Genomic DNA, 21,142 nt, shown 5'->3' with positions numbered 1-21,142 from the left:
CTCCCTGCAGGAGTCCCCACCGCCCACTCCCTTTCCCGACTCCTGCAGGAACTTGGCCCAGCAGCTCTGACCCCGAGCTTCGACTCCTGTGGAGTCTGTCACCAACCCCCCCCACCACCCATTAGATAATTTTCTGTCTTCCTTCCAGCACCGAGCGCTCTGCTGTCTTCCAGCATCGAGTCTCTCTGCCCCTACTCTTCTTTCTGGTGTCGAGTGCTCCGCGTCCTCTGAGCGTCGGAGTCTCTCCGCCCCCCCTTCACTGTCCCAGCGTCGAGTGCTCCGCTTACTCTTAGCGGGAGTCTCCACTGTTTTCCTGTCCCTCAGTGTTGAGTGCTCCGCTCCCTCCAGCACCGAGTCTCTCCACCTCCCTCCGATTTTCCTTTCCTTTTCAGCACCAAGTCTCTCCGCTACCTCCACTTCCTTCTAGCACACCTGGCTCCTTTATGTTCCTTCCGCATAGGCCCTCACTCACCAGTTCTGACTCCTGCTGGAATTACCCCCAAGCGGAGTCACTACTGCCCCCTCCTGCTCCCGACTCCAGCGGGAACAAAAAAATGGCCCAGCAGCTCTGACCCCGCGCTTCGACTCCCACGGAGTCTGTCAATTTTTTCTTTCTTTCTTCCAGCGTCGAGTGCTGCGCTACCTTCTAGCGTTGAGTTTCTCCACTTTTCCCTTCCTTCCGGTGTTGAGTGCTCCGCGCCCTCAGAGCGCTCGAGTCTCTCCGCCTCCTTTCTGTCCCAGGATCGAGTGCTCCGCTCCGCTCCCTCTTAGCATAGAGTCTCTCCACCCCACTTTTCCCTCTACCCTGCGGCGTTGAGTGCTCCGCTTCTTCTAAGCGCTGAAGTCTCTCCGCCCCCTCCCTTTTTTCCTATTCTTTTCAGTGATGAATATTGCCACTACTCCCTCCAGCTCTACTACTTTATCTTCCTTCCGCTTAGGCCATCACTCCCAGCACTGACTCCTGCCGGAGTCTCCCAAGCTTCCCTGCCCAGACTCCCACGGAGTCTATGCTTACCCACGCTCCCGCTGGAGCCCCACTCTTTTTCCTACTTTTCCATAACTATAAATCCAGCAGCCGGATATAGCATTGATATAAGCGGCTCTGGGAGGCACTAAATTAGCACCAAATTCGATTCAGTTCTGTCAGCAACGCATCACCTTAGCAACCCTCACGCAGCAGGAGGGGGGGTTCTCAAAATCTACCCAAGCTCAAACTCCCCTCTCGCCCTGCAATGGGAGGGAGCCCCGGGCTTGAGGCTCTCATGAGCTCGGGGCTCTCTCCCGGGACAGCATGCCAAACTAGCTTATTACCAATCATCAGCTAAGTGTGAACTCTTAAATGTGTTTGATGTGAGTTCGCACACGCATTACATCTGTGTGCTATTTGTTATTAAACTGTGTTTAACAAAAATACTGCAAATGGATCCCTCTGTGTCAGCCACTCCGTTACATCAAGTAACACAAGTAATAATAATACTTTTCCCAGTAACAAGTTAAGTAACACATTGCTTAAAAAAAAGTTATCATATTTCAGTTACTTTATTAAAATGTGATGGAAGTTACTATTTAGATTAATTAATTAGCTTTTAAAATATAAATTTGCTGAATTAAAATAAACATTGTTATGTTGAATACCGCCCACAAAAAGAGAATGCAAAAACAGATAGAAAACAAGATGGCAGAGCCTTACATTTATTCAATGGAAAATTCTCATTATTCTAAACACATAGAAGAAAAGGAAAAGGAGATTGTCTTAATGGACATTGATTTTACTTCATTAATAAGACAAATAGAACAAAAGTAGCAAACGCGATGCTTTTAAACTTTAATTAATTACTTTAATTACTTTACATTAATATGTATATACATCATGTATAGCTCTAGGGTCAGGAAGTCATAAGATAACATTATCCTACTTAATAATGTTTTTGTGTATTTTAAAGGAAAATAAAGGTTATATACAGTGTGTTGTTAATTGCAGAGCTCCTGTATTAAAAAAGAAGAAGAAAACCCCACTGTAAGTTCTGGAAGAGATCTAGTCTTAGCAAATGTAATGAAAAGTAATGCAAAAGTAACTCAAAAGTAGCATAATGCATTATTTACCATAACAAATAATGCAAATTGAGTAACTCAATATTGAATGCATCACTTTAAAAAATAACTCCCCAACTCTGTTTCTAACGACTCTTCCAATTATTAATATTGTTAGCATTAGAGCGTTCGTAACTTAGTAGTTTCAGTTATTCTCTGCATTTTTTGAACTACCCTGTGTCTTACATACTGCAGACATCAGAGAACGCGCTATATTGAATGTGCTATATTGCACATCTTTAATAATCCTCTAGATGTAATCAGTGTCCTAATAAAGACTTGATTCTCACGACTGATGAAGCAGCTGTGGAAGGAGGACATGATACTAAAGTGCAGAGCGATGAATTTGTTTGTGTTGATTTTCTGTCTCTTTTTACAGATGAACACTAGTACTATCACAACAGGAGAAACACTAATACACTTCTATTGAATAAGATTACGTTGTGTCTGCGTTGATTCCTGCTCCGGGCTGATGTCTGTTATGTGGACGTTTAATGGTGGCAGATAAAAAATAAATCTGGGTTAAAAGACTGTTGAAAACTCATTTGGTTTAGAGACAATCATCTATATCTGCCAGGAGGAAATTGAAAACTAACCAAGCATTTTCTCATAGCCGTCTGCTTTCTTTCAAAGAATTGAGAATCATGCAGACAGAGTCTGCCAAATCTGCTCTCAAACAAAGACAATTTACTTAAACAGTCAAATGTTATTAAAGAGAGTGAATTGTAGGATCATAATTCAATAAAATACACTCCAAACAAACAGTGACAGATAAAAGGCTTATAGCTGTTCTACAAAAAGATAAAGCATATGCCTTGACATATATATATATGCATACAGTATATCTTTTATTAAAATTTAAGGATTATTAAGATAATCAATTCTATCAGCATTTTATCTAAAATATTTTAAAAGATATTTATGTAAAAATACATGCAATGATTATTCAAAGTTCCAATGTTCATGCAATTTAAAAGTGACAGTGTTTACATGGACGTTATTTACGTTATAGCACATAATTCCATTAAAGGATCCCGAAAAGCCAACACACATCTTTTGAGCTATTGACAGTCGTATATGTGTCCCATGCTGCTAAAAACACTATTAGGACACATATATCTCACTAAAAAGTGAAAATTGGTTGTTTTTGCGTTATTTCGAGCAAATTCGTACTTCTGTTTTAAAACTAATTTTTTAAGCTGCGTCACGGCCATGAGATCTTAGCGCGTATTCCAGCATGTAGACTGGACATTTGTACCTAGGAGTGCCTTATGTCTCTGAGTGTGCTGCATTAATGCATGAGTAAGACTTGGTTCAAACCAATCGGCGTGCTGTATTGTGCAACTTCATTAATATTCATTAATGTTACAGTGTTCAGACGGCAGAGAAACGTCACGTTGTGTTGCCAAAAAAAGAGTGCAGTGTTGCTTTTATAATTTACTGCAGTGTAGGTTTTGTTTTCATTTTCTCTCTATGAGAGCACAGCTGGACTCACGTGTGGATTACAGTGCACGCAATGCGTGACAACAATTCGTGTCTACAGGAAAAAAAAAAAATTTCCTAGAGCTTTTCTCATCTGGAAATGGTGAGATCAGGATTTGCTGCTCGTCTCCTCTTAACAAAGATGCGGCTCTAGTTGATCTAGTAGTTATTCAGAAAGAGCCACACTACAGTTAAAGTCCACCATTTAATAGTTTGTCAAATAATTCAATTAATGATGTCCATGTAAACACTGTCACTGTCTTTCTCCCCTGTGTGTGTTTGTGTGTTAAACCGACACTCCCATTTTTGTGCAAATTTTTTACAGACCCTCCCTCTTTTGCTGCTCCGACACTCCCCACTATACAGAGCTGGACACGCCCACTTTCCTGACTTTTTCCAAAGTAGAGGTGTGAAAACACCATGCTGAAACAAGGGGGTTTCATGGTCCTTTAATGTCATTGAGTCATCACGCTATCCACATTTTCTTCAGAGTTTTGTGTAATTTCGGGTGTTTCATTTTTAATTTGTTTGTAGTTGTAGTTTTAATGGAATTTTTGATACCACATGCCATATGGGAAAAAAACCCTCTGCATTTCATGATGCAGGTGTCTGTGGTCCTTTTCTGACACTTTGAGTGTCGAGAATAGTGTCAAACAGCCGTGTGTGGACTATCCTGTTGCAATAGTTTGAATGCAATTTTTACATGTTTGTACTGCACTTCAATAATGTGACTGAAGTCAGCATACTCCACATGTTTTTATTCGATTTTTGTTTAGTTTGATTATGACTTTAAAGAGTTCACACTTAGCTGATGAATGATTTTTTAAAGCTTTTTTGGCATACTGTTCCAGGAAAGAGCCCTGAATTTATAAAATCCTCAAGCCCAGGGCTCTCTCCCATTTGCAAGGTGAGAGGGGAGTTTAAGCTCAGGTAGATCTTGAGAAGTTCTCTGCTGTAGTTGCTAATGAATAGTGATTTTAAGAGATAACTACTTACTAGGAGCATGTCTATGGTGTTGATTTAGATAGCTAATTAACTTTTGTTGCATGTTTCTGGACGTTGGGAGGAAACCAAGGAACTCTTTGATTTGAGCACGAGGAGACGTGTAAACTCCTCACAGAAGTTCGGCTGGCTTGGTAAGGACTAGAACCAGTGACTTTCTTGCTGTGAGGCAACAGTGCTAACCACTGGGCCACCGTTCCACCCATCTAAGAAAGGAGGAGTAGGCATGGAAGGAGGATTCTTCAAAACGAAGATAGCTGTTATATGGGTATTTATAGTAGCTTATGAATCGTATGATTGGTGAATCATAAATTGGACAATGCGGGACCAGCCGCAAGCAATGATAAGAATGTGATCCTGTCGAAATTAGTTTATAAGTAAACTGCACTTAGTCAGATTAAGGTAATCAAATAATGGTAGATTCTTAATCAGAGTATTGTCTTAATTGTATTAAAATTGGATTATTTGTGTTCATGTAAACATATTAATTTATATAAGAGAATATTCCTTTATGATTAGTAATATACACTGAATTAAATAAAAAAGTAAATGAAATAAATCTAAAAATATCAATAGTTTAATTTGTTTTTGGTTCTTATTATTATGCTGTATTCACACCAGATGCCGAACGCGCAGATAAATCGCGCTATTCGCGCGTAAATTGCCGCGTGAACATTTGAGTTTACTCGCTTTATTCGCGCATCAAACCCCGCTTCATTTGCGTGTCAAATTTACCTCAGAACAGACGTGGATTCGCGTAATGGGCAGAACTTCTGTCTTCCCGGTGAATGTAGCTTCGTTGCTAAAAGGCTTACATGGATTTTATGAAGAAAATAATAGTGTTTATGTACTTTATGAAGGCTGAAAAACAGCGTTGATACGTTTAGGACCGTGTCTGAGTCCACTACATGCTTTTAGAGGTGCATCTAGCTCTGTGAGCTCATAAACTCCTCCAGAAACTGAACCTAGATCACGGAGGCTTTCAACGGTGCTTCTGACTGAGCCAAGCTTAGTTTGATGACTTGTTGTCGGTGTCGCCTAGAGGATTTCCCCCGGGACACCATCAACTGGTTCTACGTCACAATCACGCCCCCACAACAGCAAGCTTCTGATTGGTTAATGTGGCGCAAATGTCCACTGAAGTTCAGATTTTCGAACTCGAGAGATTTGCGCGAAACGCTTGTTAAGCGCGTCAAACGTGCAAAACGCTCAATTCGCCTCGCGCCATTCACGCGTATCGTGACGAAGGATGTCTATTCACGCGTTTGCATTGACTTTACTACCCATGTAAATCACTCGCGCTTGACGCGCGTTCCGCGGCTGGTGAGAACGCAGCATTATGTTCTGTTTTTTTAATATTGTGTTTTTATTATTATCCAAGTCTAGGGGAAAACAACCAGTGATTAATGTGTTAATTGTGAGGTCTCAGAACAGATCGGGGTAGAGTGTGAGGAGGGGGATTGGTAAAATGAGGTGCCGGCTCAGATTGCTGGATCCGGATTTGGCTTGTTCCAGCACAAATTAAGCCCTGAAAACAACATGGGTGTAATAAACAAAATAAGGTTGAGGGTGGTAAATTTTCCAAGGGAAATAAACAAACAAACAAACAAAATTTATGAAAAAAAGATCCCCTTCGGTCGACAACCAAACATGGGCACTCAATAGCGAGTACTTGAATAGATTTATTGTAAAAAAAAGTAGCAATTCAAATGAGCATCTCTTCAGGGTGGCCACAGGCCAAAATAACAAACAAAAACATCTGCAAAGTAAATAAACTAAATAACCTGTAAGCCTTTAAAAAAATAAAGCTTACCTTCCTCCTTAAACATAAAAAAGTCAAAAGTAATTAAAATAAATAGGCAGGCCACCCCTACAAGATAAAATTCTCAAAATGTTGCAAGCATACATGCATTTGGACAATAATGGTTGTCGGCCAGAGGGGTTGGGAAAACTAGGAGCTCTCCACTCCCAGCAACTGATCAAAACCTGGACCACATTAAAATGGGAGCCTATGGGTTAACAAAAAAGTTAAGTGCTGATTTAAGTGCTTATATTTATATTTTCCCACTATTTTGAATGAATTCATACTGATTTCCAAGTAAATGTTGTCACAGTTTTTTGTATTTTCAATGTTTATAGATTCTTATAAAAAAAATAAATAAATAATGCTGTAATTAATTTATTTCGCCCCTGTTTCTCCGAGTGCTCCGGTTTCCCCCAGTCCAAAGACATGTGTTGAAGATGAATTGGGTTAACAAAATTGGTAGTCTATCAGATTGTTTGTGTGAATGCAAGAGTGTAAGGGTGCTTCCCAGTACTAGGTTTAGGCTGGAAGGGCATCTGGTGTGTAAAACATATGCTGGAACAGTTAACATTTCATTCGACTGTGGTGACTCCTGACAGGCTGTAGGAAAATCAATGAATGAATATTTTAATATCATTTATTCATTAATTTTCTTTTCGGCTTATTCCCTTTGTTTATCTGGGGTCGCCACAGCGGAATGAACCGACAACTTATCCAGCACGTTGTTACGCAGTGGATGCCCTTCCACCCACAACCCATCTCTGGCAACAACCATACACACTCATTACACTCATACACTATGGACATGTTAACCTGCCCAATTCACCTGTACCACATGTCTTTGGACTGTGGGGGAAACCGGAGCACCCGGAGGAAACCCACGCAAACGCAGGGAGAGCATGCGAACTCCACACAGTAACACCAACTAACCCAGCCGAGGCTTGAACCAGCGACCTTCTTGCTGTGAGGCGACAGCACTACCTACTGGGCACTGCATCGCTTATATTTTAATAATAATAATATTACTACTATTATTTAGAGTTGTTGTCTATGTATCAATTTTGATAAAGATGACATTTATATGAAATGATTAAGAAACATGCTGGTGTGAAAGGACAACATATGATCAACATTCTCCTCTTGTGACTCTTGTGAGGGAGTTTCTCATTGTGATTCAGTCTTTCTCTCATGAACAGGCTTTCAGAGTGTCTCTTCCTGCGTCTTAATGAAACCCCTATACAAGCAATCCCTTAAATTGCACCAGTGAGCCTCTTTCCTCCCATCACTGATTACATGTGTTCGTCATCTATATACTAACTACACCTTCTTTGTATGCTCTACTTGTAGGTCAGAAACTGCAGGGTAAATTCTCAAATTCCCCTTGTCAATTCACTTCAATGTCAAAATGCCTTTAACAGTACGCTATGCAGTTTCCTATATGCATGCACACACCATCTATAAAAATGGCTCACATAAACATGCATGCCCGCACACAAACACACAGATACATCTGCTTGTAGCTTAAGGGCGTGTGTGTTTATGTGAGGGCAAGTGATTTCTCTGCCTTAATGGGCACTTAAATGATCAAATTATTCCAGAATTAATTTACTGGCAAATGCAGACATTTAGCCTCAGCCCAGCGCTTGCACTTTTGCCCTTTCGCTAATGACAATGTTTATTCGAGCCTATAATGAATATTTAGAGTAGCAAGTGTGAATGCAGTTCAAGAAGTATATTCAGACGATGGCGCAACAGAATGAATAAAACAGAACCAATATCGGAAAGCAATTATTCGCTGTCAAATCACATCTGGTCAAATTAACTGCTCCTTAACGCAAATATCTAATCAGCCAATTGCAGCGAAGAAAAGCATTAAGGCTCGTGGATGTGTTCAAGATCTGCTGAAGTTCAAACTGAGCATTATAATGGGGAGAAAAGGGATTTTGGTGACTTTGAATGAGGCATTGTTGTTAGTGCCAAATGTGCTGGTCTTCTTCAGAAACTGCTGATCTACTGGGATTTCCACAATCAACCATCTCTGGGGTTTACAGGGAAGAGTCCAAAAAAAAAAAAAAACATCCAGTGAGTGTCAGTTCTGAGGTGAAAATAAGAGAACAGTGAGTCAAATAATCAGTCTTTACAACTGAGGTCTGCAGAAGAGCATCTCTAAATACACAACACATCAATACTTGAAGCAGATGAGCTACAGCAGCGGAAGAAGAACACAAAGTTGACGATCCTGTCAGAAAAGTCTGGGCACACTTAAAAGATAATCCGGCTGATTTTTAAGTCGATTTCTTCCTTTCCTACAATCCTAATGTCCTGATTATTTTGGTGAATCTAAATATCATCTTATCAGCTTTTCCTATGGTGTGAGGTGTATAAAGATTAAAGAATAACTTAAGGAGATTACACATCGGATGCACCACAACATGCCACACAAAGCTATGCATTTTAGAATTCTAAAAAGATTTCTATCAGTGTACGCACACTGATGCCATAAGTTGCCTACTGTCCCATAGTCCCCGGCTAAAACTCAGGACACCGTTCCTTTTTTTCTGTTGTGCCATAGAGCGCCATCGGTGTAGTTTCATATTAAATTACATGTGAATGTGCACATATGGTGTGTGTTACTTCCAACTGTCATATGCAGAGCGCAGCTAAATGGCGAATCCGTTGTGTGACCCTTTTTAGTTTGCTCAGAAGAATGTCAGAGGCCCACAGATCTTTAATGGTCAGAAATCCTGATGTAGAGAGGGGACTCCAAGGACAAATATGCATATTATCATGGACAAACTAAACTATATCTAATCACAAAGCAAGCTGACGGAAGATGGAACCATAACAAACAAGTCATGGCACAGCTTAAAGTGAAATGGATTTGAACAGCAGAGATGGGGGATCAGCTTGTTGATTTGTGCCAACATCACACATATTTATTTGTTTATCTGTTTATTCATTCACCATCTTTATTCTCAAGTTTCAGAAGATTTTGCCAGGTTTCCTGGTGTGTTTCCATCCAGAACTCTGGTTAAAAATTTTGGTGGAGTGTGTTGTGCTGTCTTTGTCATTTCGAGGCACACCACAAATTATATACAGTTGAAGTCAGAATTATTAGCCCCCTGTTTATTAATTCTCCCAATTTCTATTTAAGAGACAGCTGATTTTTTCAATATATTTCTAAACATAATAGTTTTAATAACTTATTTCTAATAACTGCTTTATTTTAACCTTTGCCATAATGACATTAAATATTTTTCAAGGCACTTCTATACAGCTTAAAGTGACATTTAAAGGCTTAACTAGGTTAATTAGGTTAACTAGGCAATTTAGGGTAATTATGCAAGTTATTGTATAACGATGGTTTGTTCTGTAGACTATCGAAAAAAAATGTAGCTTAAAGGGGCTAATAATTTTGACTTTAAATGGCTTTGAAAAAAATTAAAACTGCTTTTATTCTAGCCAAAATAAAACAAGTCAGACTTTCTCCAAAAGACAAAATATTATCACAGACATACTGTGAAAATTTCTTTGCTCTGTTAAACATCATTTAAAGAAGAATAATATCAATAATAAAAAAATAAATAAATAAAGGGGGGCTGATAATTTACATAAATGTAAAATTACGTAAAATCTAGGATATCCTCCAACATTTTGAAAATCTTGTCATATTTTAAAAATATATATGTATTTTAGTGCGCACTCTGAACTGGAACTCAGAAAATTAAAAGAAGGTTAGCTGGTCAAATAAATCTAAATTTCTGCTGCAACATTCAAGTGGTAGTGTCAAAAGATGGAAAATTGTATTAATGGCACAGGTTGGTGCAATGGTGGTGCAGATTTTTGTGGCACACTTTGGGCCTCTTCTTTCCAACTGATTATTGTTTAAAGTCTGCATGAAACTAATATTGAAATTGTCCTTTTTCCCCATATTGTGAGTTACATCCAATAAAACCGATAAACGCACTCAGACTTTTAAGTTCAGTCAGCCAACCCCACAGCTTCCGGTTATTTGTCATTCTATACAAAATTGCTGCATTTAAGATCTGATTTCTTTAAAAAACAGCGATCTTTACTGCCTCTACTGCCACGATAAAAAGTATCAGACCAAATAAGAAGCACTGCATTAAATTATGCTTTCGCATCACGTCTTTAAAATATGGAAATTAATTTTTCCCCCAGTATTTTCGATGGAATATCTGTGTTGGCCTGTGGCTAATGACGATGCCTGCATTTTAACAGTTTTTCGTCTCTTTTAACACTTTAACAACCAAATGGATGCTTAAGTCTATTTAACAGATTTTATTTGAATTACATTACAACATCAGTGCTGTAAAAACAATAATCTCAAACTCAATCCTGGAGGGCCGCAGCTCTACACAGTTTAGCTCCAACCACCTTCAACTCACACGTGCTTAATAGTCTCTAGTAGTCTTGAACACCTTGATTAGTTGGATTAGCTGTGTTTGAATAGGTTTGAAAACTGTGCAGAGCTGTGGCCCTCCAGGAATCGAGTTTGAAACCTATGCTGTAAAAGGAACCTTATAAAATTGTAAATATTCACATAAAGCTTTCACCGGAAGTTCATCATTGGCTGAAAAAACACTAGCTGTGCATAAAGCCTATTTAAACTGTAGGGTGGTGCATGATTTGATCTTTTGTGAACCAGATGAAGTGAAAGACTCACTTTGCCAACCCAGATGAAGTGAAAGACTCACTTTGCCAACAAAATAGAGGAAGATTTGAATTCCAGTTTGCTCACTTGTGAATGATTGCTGCCCATGGGAATCACCATTGGCACTCTCTGGTGCAAAACATTGATGAGATTGAGAAGCTAAATGTTACTGATGGAATCGTATTGTGTTTATTCGGACCACTGCCTCACATGAAGGCAAGGCAGAAACAGTTTTTTATTATTATTGTTGCTGACCCTTTCAATTAAAGTCATCAGATCTTAATCCAATAGAGGACCTTTGGATGTGGTGGAACAGGAAATTCATCAATGATATTTCACCATCACATCTATAGCAACTGCGATGCTGTCATGGGAATACTGACCCAGTATAAACCCCCGTAAGGTCACTTGTTAGTCTAGTGGGTCTTCCACCAGGATTTAGCTGAAAAAAGTGTCCCAAAACCCTTTCGAATACAGTCAGAAAGTCAGAAGCACCTGACCAACTCTAAGACCATCAAAACAACTAAAAGTGGTTGAAATATATTATAGGTTTACATCTTCAAGCAGGTTTATGATAAGTCTGACAATTTAATGAATTGTTGGACTTTGAGTACATTTTGAAACATTTGTATTTTTTACTCAAGACACAAGAAGTTGAATTGCATTATTCTGACACAAGCTTGGATTTAAACCCCCCAGAATTCCATGCTATAAATAAATCTAGATTTTCTCAGAGCTCTGTGGTTTTGTGTGAATTCAGAGCCATAAACTCAAAACCTGCATCTGAAAGACCATGAGAACCAATATGACAAATGCCAAATGCAGTTATTAATATTTCATATGACTGGTAAAATCACTGGAAAATATTCTCTGGTTGACTTGGGCTTTTCTGAGTCAAGTCCCCTTGTGGGAGGCTGTGAAGGTATGAAATACCTAAAAGCTGCCAGAAATAAGGGTTTGAACTCTGTTGAGAATGATACAGGTGGAGAAAAGTTCATTATAAAGACTCAGAAAGCTCAGGAATCACACTTTCAGGCAGTGGGCAGATTGATTTTTGTTCATTAATATTGTACCCGAGTTCTTTGGAACTCTGCAAACGTATGTCAAAGTACCTTTTATTTTCTGAACCCCAAAAAAAGAAAAAAGAAAAAAAAAGGAAAATTTGGAAAATCTCAGTAGTGTGGCAAACAATGTTTTGTCATGTTTTCCCTGACTTTCTTCTCTTTATTTTACAGGTTGTTAACAAAATACCAATTAATCAATCAATCAAAAATAATCTGAAAACTTTTACTCTTTTTAATTTACACAAAAAAATGGCCTTTTGGGGAGACTGAATGTCTCCAGTAAAACTTACTGGTTACTGTTTAAAAGTTTTGGGCTTTGCAGGACTTTGGAATTTGGTAGTCATAAAAGGAACTCTGAAGTTTTCCACTGAAGTTTTCCACTATCTTATGGCATCCAGTAAGCATAAAAGTTAGCTTGTTATTATTTTTTTGTATCTAAGAACATAAGGCCATGGGTGATTGTTATATTGTGTTTTCATCTTTATTCTTTTTATAACATCTGATTCCGGGTGACATGGTGGCTCAATGGTTTACACTGTCGCCTCACAGGAAGAAGGTTGCTGGTTCAAGTCACAGCAGGGCCAGTTGGCATTTTTATTTATTTAATTTTTTTTTGTGGAGTTTGCATCTCTCTTTTCCTCCGGAAAAGTTGGTGGTTCATTCTATTGTGGCAACCTCTGATAAATAAGGGACTAAGCCAAAAGAAAATGAAAAATTGAATAACATGTGATTCCAGTTGCTTTAACTGTTTATTCTGGCCAGTAATGATGGTGCTAAAGAATTTTATTTGTCAATTAGTTTTTATAAATGCAAACTTTAAATTCATGGTGATTTCATTTTGCAATGTGAAGTGAGATGCTGACTACAAAGGTGTGTGTGTGTGTGCGTGCATGCGTGTAATATGCACAGGCTGGATCGCTGGTGACTGTGACACATACATTGTCAGAAAACATGTACTAGTTTCCTATTTGTAACAAAGGTTTTGATTTAATGATGATTAGGATAAAGTAAAAAAAAAAAAGATTATCTTAAATATTATCATAATAATTATACATTTTTAAAAATAATTATACAGAAACAAGTATGCTTGAGTGGTTTAGGTAATGCCCTTTGTTTGATTTTGTGAAGACATTTTGTTTCCCTTGGGGAAAACAGCTAACAGCGTAGCCAGCAAACAATAATTATTAAATTTGTACAATAGTTTTGACCTTTTTTAAAAAAAATTCTATGATAAATGATAATTTCAGAATTTTGTGGCATTCATAATGAAATTCATTGTAATCTTAGGGCTTCTATACTTATTGATCTAGCAGCATCTTTTCTCTACTATCTGTGAGGAGAACGTGGAGTCACATTTTCATCTGTTTAACAAATCTGTACATAAAACTTTAAAACAAATTCATCTGTATAACATCTGCATAACAAATACATCAAACTCAATATCCAGATTTTTTTTTTTGCTTAAATGAATTTCTGTTTAAGGTTGATCATATTTATTTTTTCTATATTTATATTGTGCTGTCACTTGTCACTTTATGTACACTAAAACTTTGCCTTTCGGGTCAGCTCTTTGTTTAACACAACGGACCGGTACATCGACTGCATTACTGCTGCTACTGCATCAATCCGCCTGTCAATCTCATCTCTCCATACTTCCCTCACTCGTGAACAAAACCCAGAGATACTTAAACTCCACCTGGGGTAAGGACTTTCCTCCAACCTGGAGATGGCAAACCCACTCGGCAGCAAACCGCCCCAGTGCATGCTGAAGGTCCATGTTTGATGAAGCCAACAGAAGAACATTGTCTGCGAATAACAGAGATGAAATCCTGTGGTCCCCTAACCGGACCCCCTCCAGCCGGCAATGTGAGACAGACTCCTATGCTGTTCATACAGGGACGAGATGGCCGTAAACACAGTGCCTTTGACCTCATACTTCCTGGGCACCCTCCACAAAATACCACGAGGGACACGGTCGAATACCTTCTCCAAGTCCGCAAAACACATGTGGACAGGTTGGGCATACTCCCATGAACCCTCAAGCACCCTGGTGAGGGTATAGAGCTGGTCCAGTGTACTACGGCCCAGACGAAAACCGCATTGTTCCTCCTGGATCCTAGGTTCAACCATTGGCTGGATCCTCCTCTCCAGTACCCTGGCAAAGACTTTCCCCGGGAGACTAAGGAGTGTGATTCCGCCCATAGTTGGAGCACATCATCCGGTCCCCCTTCTTAAAAATGGGAACCACCACCCCAGTTGCCCAGTCAAGAGGTACTGTCCCCGACCTCCATGCAATGTTGTAAAAACATATCAGCCAAGACAGCCCCTCAACATACAGAGACCTAAAGTACACAGGGTGAATCTCATGCACCCCCGCTGTTTTGCCACTGCGGAGCCTACAAACTACAGTACCTCAGGTCGATCATTTAGGCAACATTTTTTTTTTTAATTGGGCTGAAAAAGAGAGTGAGAAAGACAGGGGAGCTTGCATTTGATGTTCTCATTTATCCCCATTCAAATGTGTCATGAGAACGTGTTTTTTCCAAAGTTCTTTCCCTTATTTTTTTATTTTTTAACGTGATGTGGTTATTTGCACGTTGCGTCAAAACTCTATTTGTCTAGATATTAGCTGTATACTCTCTTTTTGACTTGTGTAAAATAATTTTCCTCCAAATATGATAATTTTGCAGTTCTGGTATGATACTTTGACATTCCAATCAGGCAACACTGACAGCTTATGAATCATTTAAATAAGAGGTGCCCAAACTTTTTCTTATGAAGGGCCAAAAACACAAACTTGATTGAGGTTAGTGGACTGAAGGTGAATATAGTTGCCATGGATAATTTCCTAATTTATTTAATAATATTTAAAAATAACTTGAAACATTGCTTTATATTAACTAATACAGCATATTTGTGTGCATTTTATGATGAACTTATTAAAAACAAACAATCTTATTTAAAACAATTTAGTTACACTAGTTTTTGTCCTGATTTGCTCACCAATGTCTTGTACTTTCTTACATTTAAAAAAAATCTGATATATTTTCAATATTTAATTTATTTCAGTTTGTTTTTTGTAGCTCAGAAATAAAACAAACAAACAAACAAACAAACAAACAAAAAGCCTCGTCAAATTATAAATGATGATCTCTTTTGAGGACATTCGCCCCAACCCTTTTTATCCTTCTCAGATAAAATAGTGGGCCAAATCAAAGGTTACAATGGGCCAACTTTGGCCATCTCTGATTTAAAAGGTGCATAAAAACAGTAGCATCTTCAGTTGAAGCTGTAATAATATGATAATGACTAAACTGAATTGCCAAACACATCAGTTTCTGTTTACACTCTTAAGAGCTTCAAAAAAATGTATTTGCAGAATTGAGCAATGCATCAAATCTGAGGCATGTGTCGGATAATCACTTAAACATAATAGACAATAAAAAGCATTCAGAATAGCCAGAATCCACTCACCACTTAAAAGGTTATTTAGTTCTGAATTCTACAAATTTATGAATTTTCTAAATTTGACATAAATTTGAGATTTTGTTTGCTTCTTTGATTATAATTGGAACTGGTGTGTGTATGTGTGTGTGTTGTTAGTAATTTTGTCAGGACTGCAAAAAGGTCCCAAGAGCAGATGATATCAGACCCTCAGTTTATTAACAGGATTCAATCAGCAATGAGCTTGAGATGCGGCTCAGGAAGGAGAGAGTCTCTAATCAGCAACTGGACAGCAGGTGGGATGACTGTAGTTCACAAAGGATATCAGCACTGATGATCACAGTCAATAAGGATGCTAGGAGGCAGAGTACAGCAACCAAATCTGAAACGGTGACAGAGAAAGCGATCAGACAGACAGGGGTCGAGTGAGGTTCAGACAGGGGTGAGGACGGCAGGCCCAGTCAGAGTCAGGGAGGGGAACACAACCAGCATGCCAATCGAAATCAAGGTTGTTGTTAACTGCATTGGGGAGAAAGAAATCAAAATAAGCACGAGAATGTCTTGACCGAAAAAAATAAAATAAAAAATTTACTATACTGGTACCAAGTTAACCCCAATCAAAATGTTTTTATGCTTTTGTTTGTCATTGAAATATATGTATAACAGTACGGGCATCTTAAAAGTGATTTATTTTATTACTAAAAGTTACATTCACTCTTAAGTTTGTCCATCCTTGTCCAAATAAAACAAATTCAGCAGCATATGTACATTTGCTTGTTAATGCTTATTATTTTCTGTATTTGGGGCGACGAAATGGCGCAGTAGGTAGTGCTGTTGCAATCACAGCAAGAAGGTTTTTGGTTCGAGTCTCGGTTGGTTCAGTTGGCGTTTCTGTATGGAGTTTGCATGTTCTCCCTGCATTGGCGTGGGTTTCTTCCGGGTGCTCCGGTTTCCCACAGTCCAAAGACATGCAGTACAGGTGAATTGGGTAGGCTAAATTGTCCATAGCGTATAAGTGTAAATAAGTGTGTATAGATGTTTCCCAGAGAGATGTGAATGAGTTGTTCTGGCTGGCTTCATTATCTTCATATGTTTAACAGTTCAAGTACATGATTGCATTCAAGTTATGGATTGAATCTTTAAAGCATTTCTGCCTAAATGAATAGACGCAGACCTGAAATAATGAGCGCCACATCATTGACCCATTTCTATGCTCTGAGCTTATTTACTGGTCTCTCTGCGGCCTGCACTGACACAACACCTTCACTAATGATAGCTGGGATGTGCCGTTCTCAGTCATGTTGCCCTCGTATTAAATATTGCGGCAGTCTTTTTATGAGGACACAGTGAGCTGATTTCATTTATCCTTAAATGACTCAGCATCAAAATTAAAAAAAACACCCACACAAGCTACATTTTTTTTAAAGCTAAAGCAGTTTTCCTCAGGCTATGGCTTTGCTAATTAAACATCTCTAACTTTACAGTAACTGTCTTTAAAAAAATGGTTTGTTTGCTTTTTTATTTAGAAACCTTTTAATCTAGAGCATTTCTTACCCATTTTAAATAGGATGTAATGGGTTCCAATTTGATTGTGCATGTTCATATTTAACTAGTGTGGTAATGAGAATATTAAATATGTGAGTTGTTGTGGGAAATGTTTTTTTTTTTTTTCCGATTGAAAGATGAGACAGTCATTGTGGCTGTCAGTTGTGCTTGGGCTTAAAAAAAAGCAGATTTATCCTTGACTGGCTGGGTTTTTTTTTTCTCCAGTGATCCAAAGAATCTCAATAGCTTAATAGAGTTAAAGAATGACAGAGACTTTGACTCTTGTCAACTGTTGGCTGCTGATGTGATATGTGACACTCTATTTCTAGCAAGTTATTGTCATAGTTATGTATAATAGAGATCAATATTTTAAAATAAGTAAGATAAGATATAAATAAGAAATTTTTTTCAGAAACAATCTTCATTGCTTTATGAAATTTTGTTATATCTATACTATGCCAGTAGAACAGTGTTTCACAATATGACCAAGAGATTTACACACACACACAAAATAAATAAATTATTTAATTAATTAATTAATTAATTAATTATAAAAAATATCACGAGTAGCAGTGCGATATGACTGTATATCAGTACTGGTGGGAGGTGTGCGTTGCCTTAGCGCCCCACCAGTGCTGATATACAGCCATATCACACTGCTACGAGTGTGATATTGCGTTTATACAACAGTTTGATGGCAAAATATTGTATAAAAAAAAAAAGAAATCAAACACGTAGTGTCTAAAACCCTTTTGTATTAGGAACTACTGTCTTCCGCCATTCATTCACATCTGCAGCTGAAGTCTGAACAGCAGTAGCCGTTACTAATTTATCAACATCACTTTAGAGCTAGTATTTGAATGATTCTCTATAGCGTAATGTGAAGCGGCACTTCTGGTGTGTGACCCCCTTAAGGTGATGACAAAACAGCTGAATTTTGCTTACATTTTAAGATTTTATAAGCCTGAAAGTGACATGAAATGCTATCCGTCAACAGAGATTTCTCCCTACAGTCTATTACAGTCTACAGTATTTTTCTGTTGTCGTCGGTATCGTGACGGGTGCAAGGTGTCCCAGCGTTTACCCAGAGACTTTATGGAATAAAAAAAAAAGACAGAAACTATTTTGCTCCTCCTATTGGCTTTCATGCGTTTCCCCCAAGTGCTTTCGACTACATACATGCCAATCAACGACAATGAGTAGGCAAAAGGAAAAGAAAAAATACAGTCAAACATCTGTCGCAAACTAAAAATGTTTTATTATTGAAATAAAAAGAATAATACGACGGTAGAGTGACCATCACACTTTTCCTCAAAGCTCGCTGAACAGAACTGAGCTCCCATACATGTGTGCTTACATCTCAAAGGTAAAACAACTACAGGAATAGTCCTCTTAAAGGGGACATTTATACACAACGCATATCAAACATTAAGTGACCGTTACAATATCACAATAATTAACCTAGAAAAAAACAGAGCAATCACTAACTTACCAGACTGCTGTTTTGTTTGCGAAAAGGAGGAGCGAGGCTCAATCCATCTTCTTATTCGCAGCTTCTTATTGACTACACCTAAAAAACCATGAGGCTTCCGTTTTTCAGCTTTTTATTCATGCTCAAGTAAACACACTAAGCAAGGGCTTATTACGCGGCCCTGGCACCATCTTGTGGATAGACAACGTCAACCGTCTTTTGCCGCTGACGAGCTGTCTCTCAGAAATTGTAAATATTTAAAATTAGGTACTATTCTTACAAATAAACTGCTAGGTTGCAATCTAAACAACTACATTCTCGACTAAAAAAGCCTCAAAAGTACATTTTACTGTCTAACAACAGTAATTTTTGTCAAACTGTAGCGTCTATGCTTGTTGCTGGCTGTATGTGGGCGGAGTAATAAACAGTGAAGGGTAAGGAGGCCTTTGTGTGATGTTACTGGCAAAATAACGCCCGGCTATCAGGCAATTAGATTCAAGAACCAGACAGAATATATATATATATATATATATATATATATATATATATATATATATATATATATATATATATATATATATATATATATATATAAGGGTGGAGCCGAACCCGAATACGGTATTCGGAAAGGCACGAATAGCGTGTTTTTACGAATACTTATTTCGAACAAATACTTGAAAAATTATTTGTATTCGGGAGCAAGAAAAACATTATATCAAAAAGCAGCGTTTCCTCATGAGACCACAGTGCATGCCCGCGTGAGTGAGTGAGTGAGTGAGAGAGAGAGAGAGAGAGAGAGAGAGAGACGCTCAGTCACAAGTCGGAGGGCGGGGTGGAGGTGTCTGGCATAAGCTTCTTCACAGTAACAGACAAAAGGCTCGGCTGAGCGAAAAAAATACTTCACTGCATCACTATTTTTGTTAAATAGATTTTTGTACCTTAATTGGGTTCCAGATGCAGTTTATAAACTTGTAGCGTAGTTGAAGCGGAGTTTGCCATTACGCTGCATTTTCGACATCTGCAATCGGGTGCTCTGTTTACGCAACGTTAGCTCTGTTAGCGCGGTAATTTAGACAATAGACTGTTGACAGAGTCACATTAACGTTCGTTTATAAAGGTTAAAACGATGCTTTTGCAGTTGTGTCGAATAGTATGCACATATGGGAGTTATATGGTACGTCTAAATTACTGTCTTTTGCAGACAGCAAGATATATGCTATAGGCAAGTTAACCTTAGCATAGCTTCCCGTCACTTTTTATTAACTTGAAACTCCTCAAATACATTTGGGCACCCAGAAAAAGAGTAAAAAAGAGTGAGACTGCTGCTAAGCCATTTCTTGGTCCTCCACCAGTCAAAAAAAAAATAAATCTTCAGGTTCTGTGTGGAAGCATTTTACAGTCAGTGGTGCTGCAGATAAAACAAAGTGACACTGTATGTAATGTGTGCAAAAGTGAAATCAGCAGGGTCAGAGATATCAAACATCTGTCAACATATTCTGTGCGTAATCATTCATTTCTTTTCGGTTTCGTCCCTTTATCAATCTGGGGTTGCCACAGTGGAATGAACCACCAATTTATCCAGCATATGTTTTATGCTGTGGCTGCCCTTCCAGCTGCTACCCAGCACTGGGAAACATCCATACACTCTCTTTCACACACATACAATAGGGACAATTTAGCTTACCCAATTCACCGGAGGAAACCCACGCCAACATGGGGAGAGCCCAGTCGAGACTCGAACCAGCAACCTTCTTGCTGTGAGGCAACAGCGCTACTCACTGTGCCACCGCGCAACCTTCTATGTAATGTATTATCACATGCACTAAAAGCTTCCTCTCCTGATACTGTCTGTGAACCCCCCACAAGCATCAATCCCCTCAATCAGCAGAGCTATGTTCTGATAAATCCTCCACATGCACCAAACCATCAACACAGCCACATTCTGCCCCAGCAAGTCAGTTTCAAACATAAAAAAAAAAAATGTAAAAAAACAAACAAACAAACTTTGTGTCTGTTTTGTGGCTGGCAGATGACAAAAGCAGGGCTGTATCTTTTAGTATTACATAGAATACTTTTGTTCTGCCAGATCTCCCAGGCAGGGTTTTATTTAGACTTATTTAGTTAATTTTAGTTTTTGGACTTCTGTGAATTGGAAAGAAGTTCTTTCAGAAGAAGAACAGTTTTTTGAAGTATTATTTGTTTTTATTCTGTCTATTCAGTGTCAAGAACGGTGGTGGTGGGGTTCATAATATTCACAATGGTATTTTATTAGTTGTTGGTTTAACCATGGATGAGGTAATGTTATTTTCTTTTCAATGACATTTCTTGTCACATGTTCAAAAACAACAACCAATATTGCATATCTATAATTTATATAATGGGTATAATTAAACAATACTTTAACGTAAGTTAGAAATGTAATAGAAAAAATATATATTTTTGCGCCATTTTGAATTTTTACTCGAATACAAATACAAATACTTTCCCCCCCTCAACAAATACAAATACCGGCTGCTCCGCACATCCCTAATATATATATATATATATATATATATATATATATA

The sequence above is a fragment of the Danio rerio genome, chromosome 21, assembly GCF_049306965.1.
Source record: "Danio rerio strain Tuebingen ecotype United States chromosome 21, GRCz12tu, whole genome shotgun sequence".
NCBI classification, from domain to species: Eukaryota; Metazoa; Chordata; class Actinopteri; order Cypriniformes; family Danionidae; genus Danio; species Danio rerio.
Note: the sequence above shows the minus strand (reverse complement) of the source record.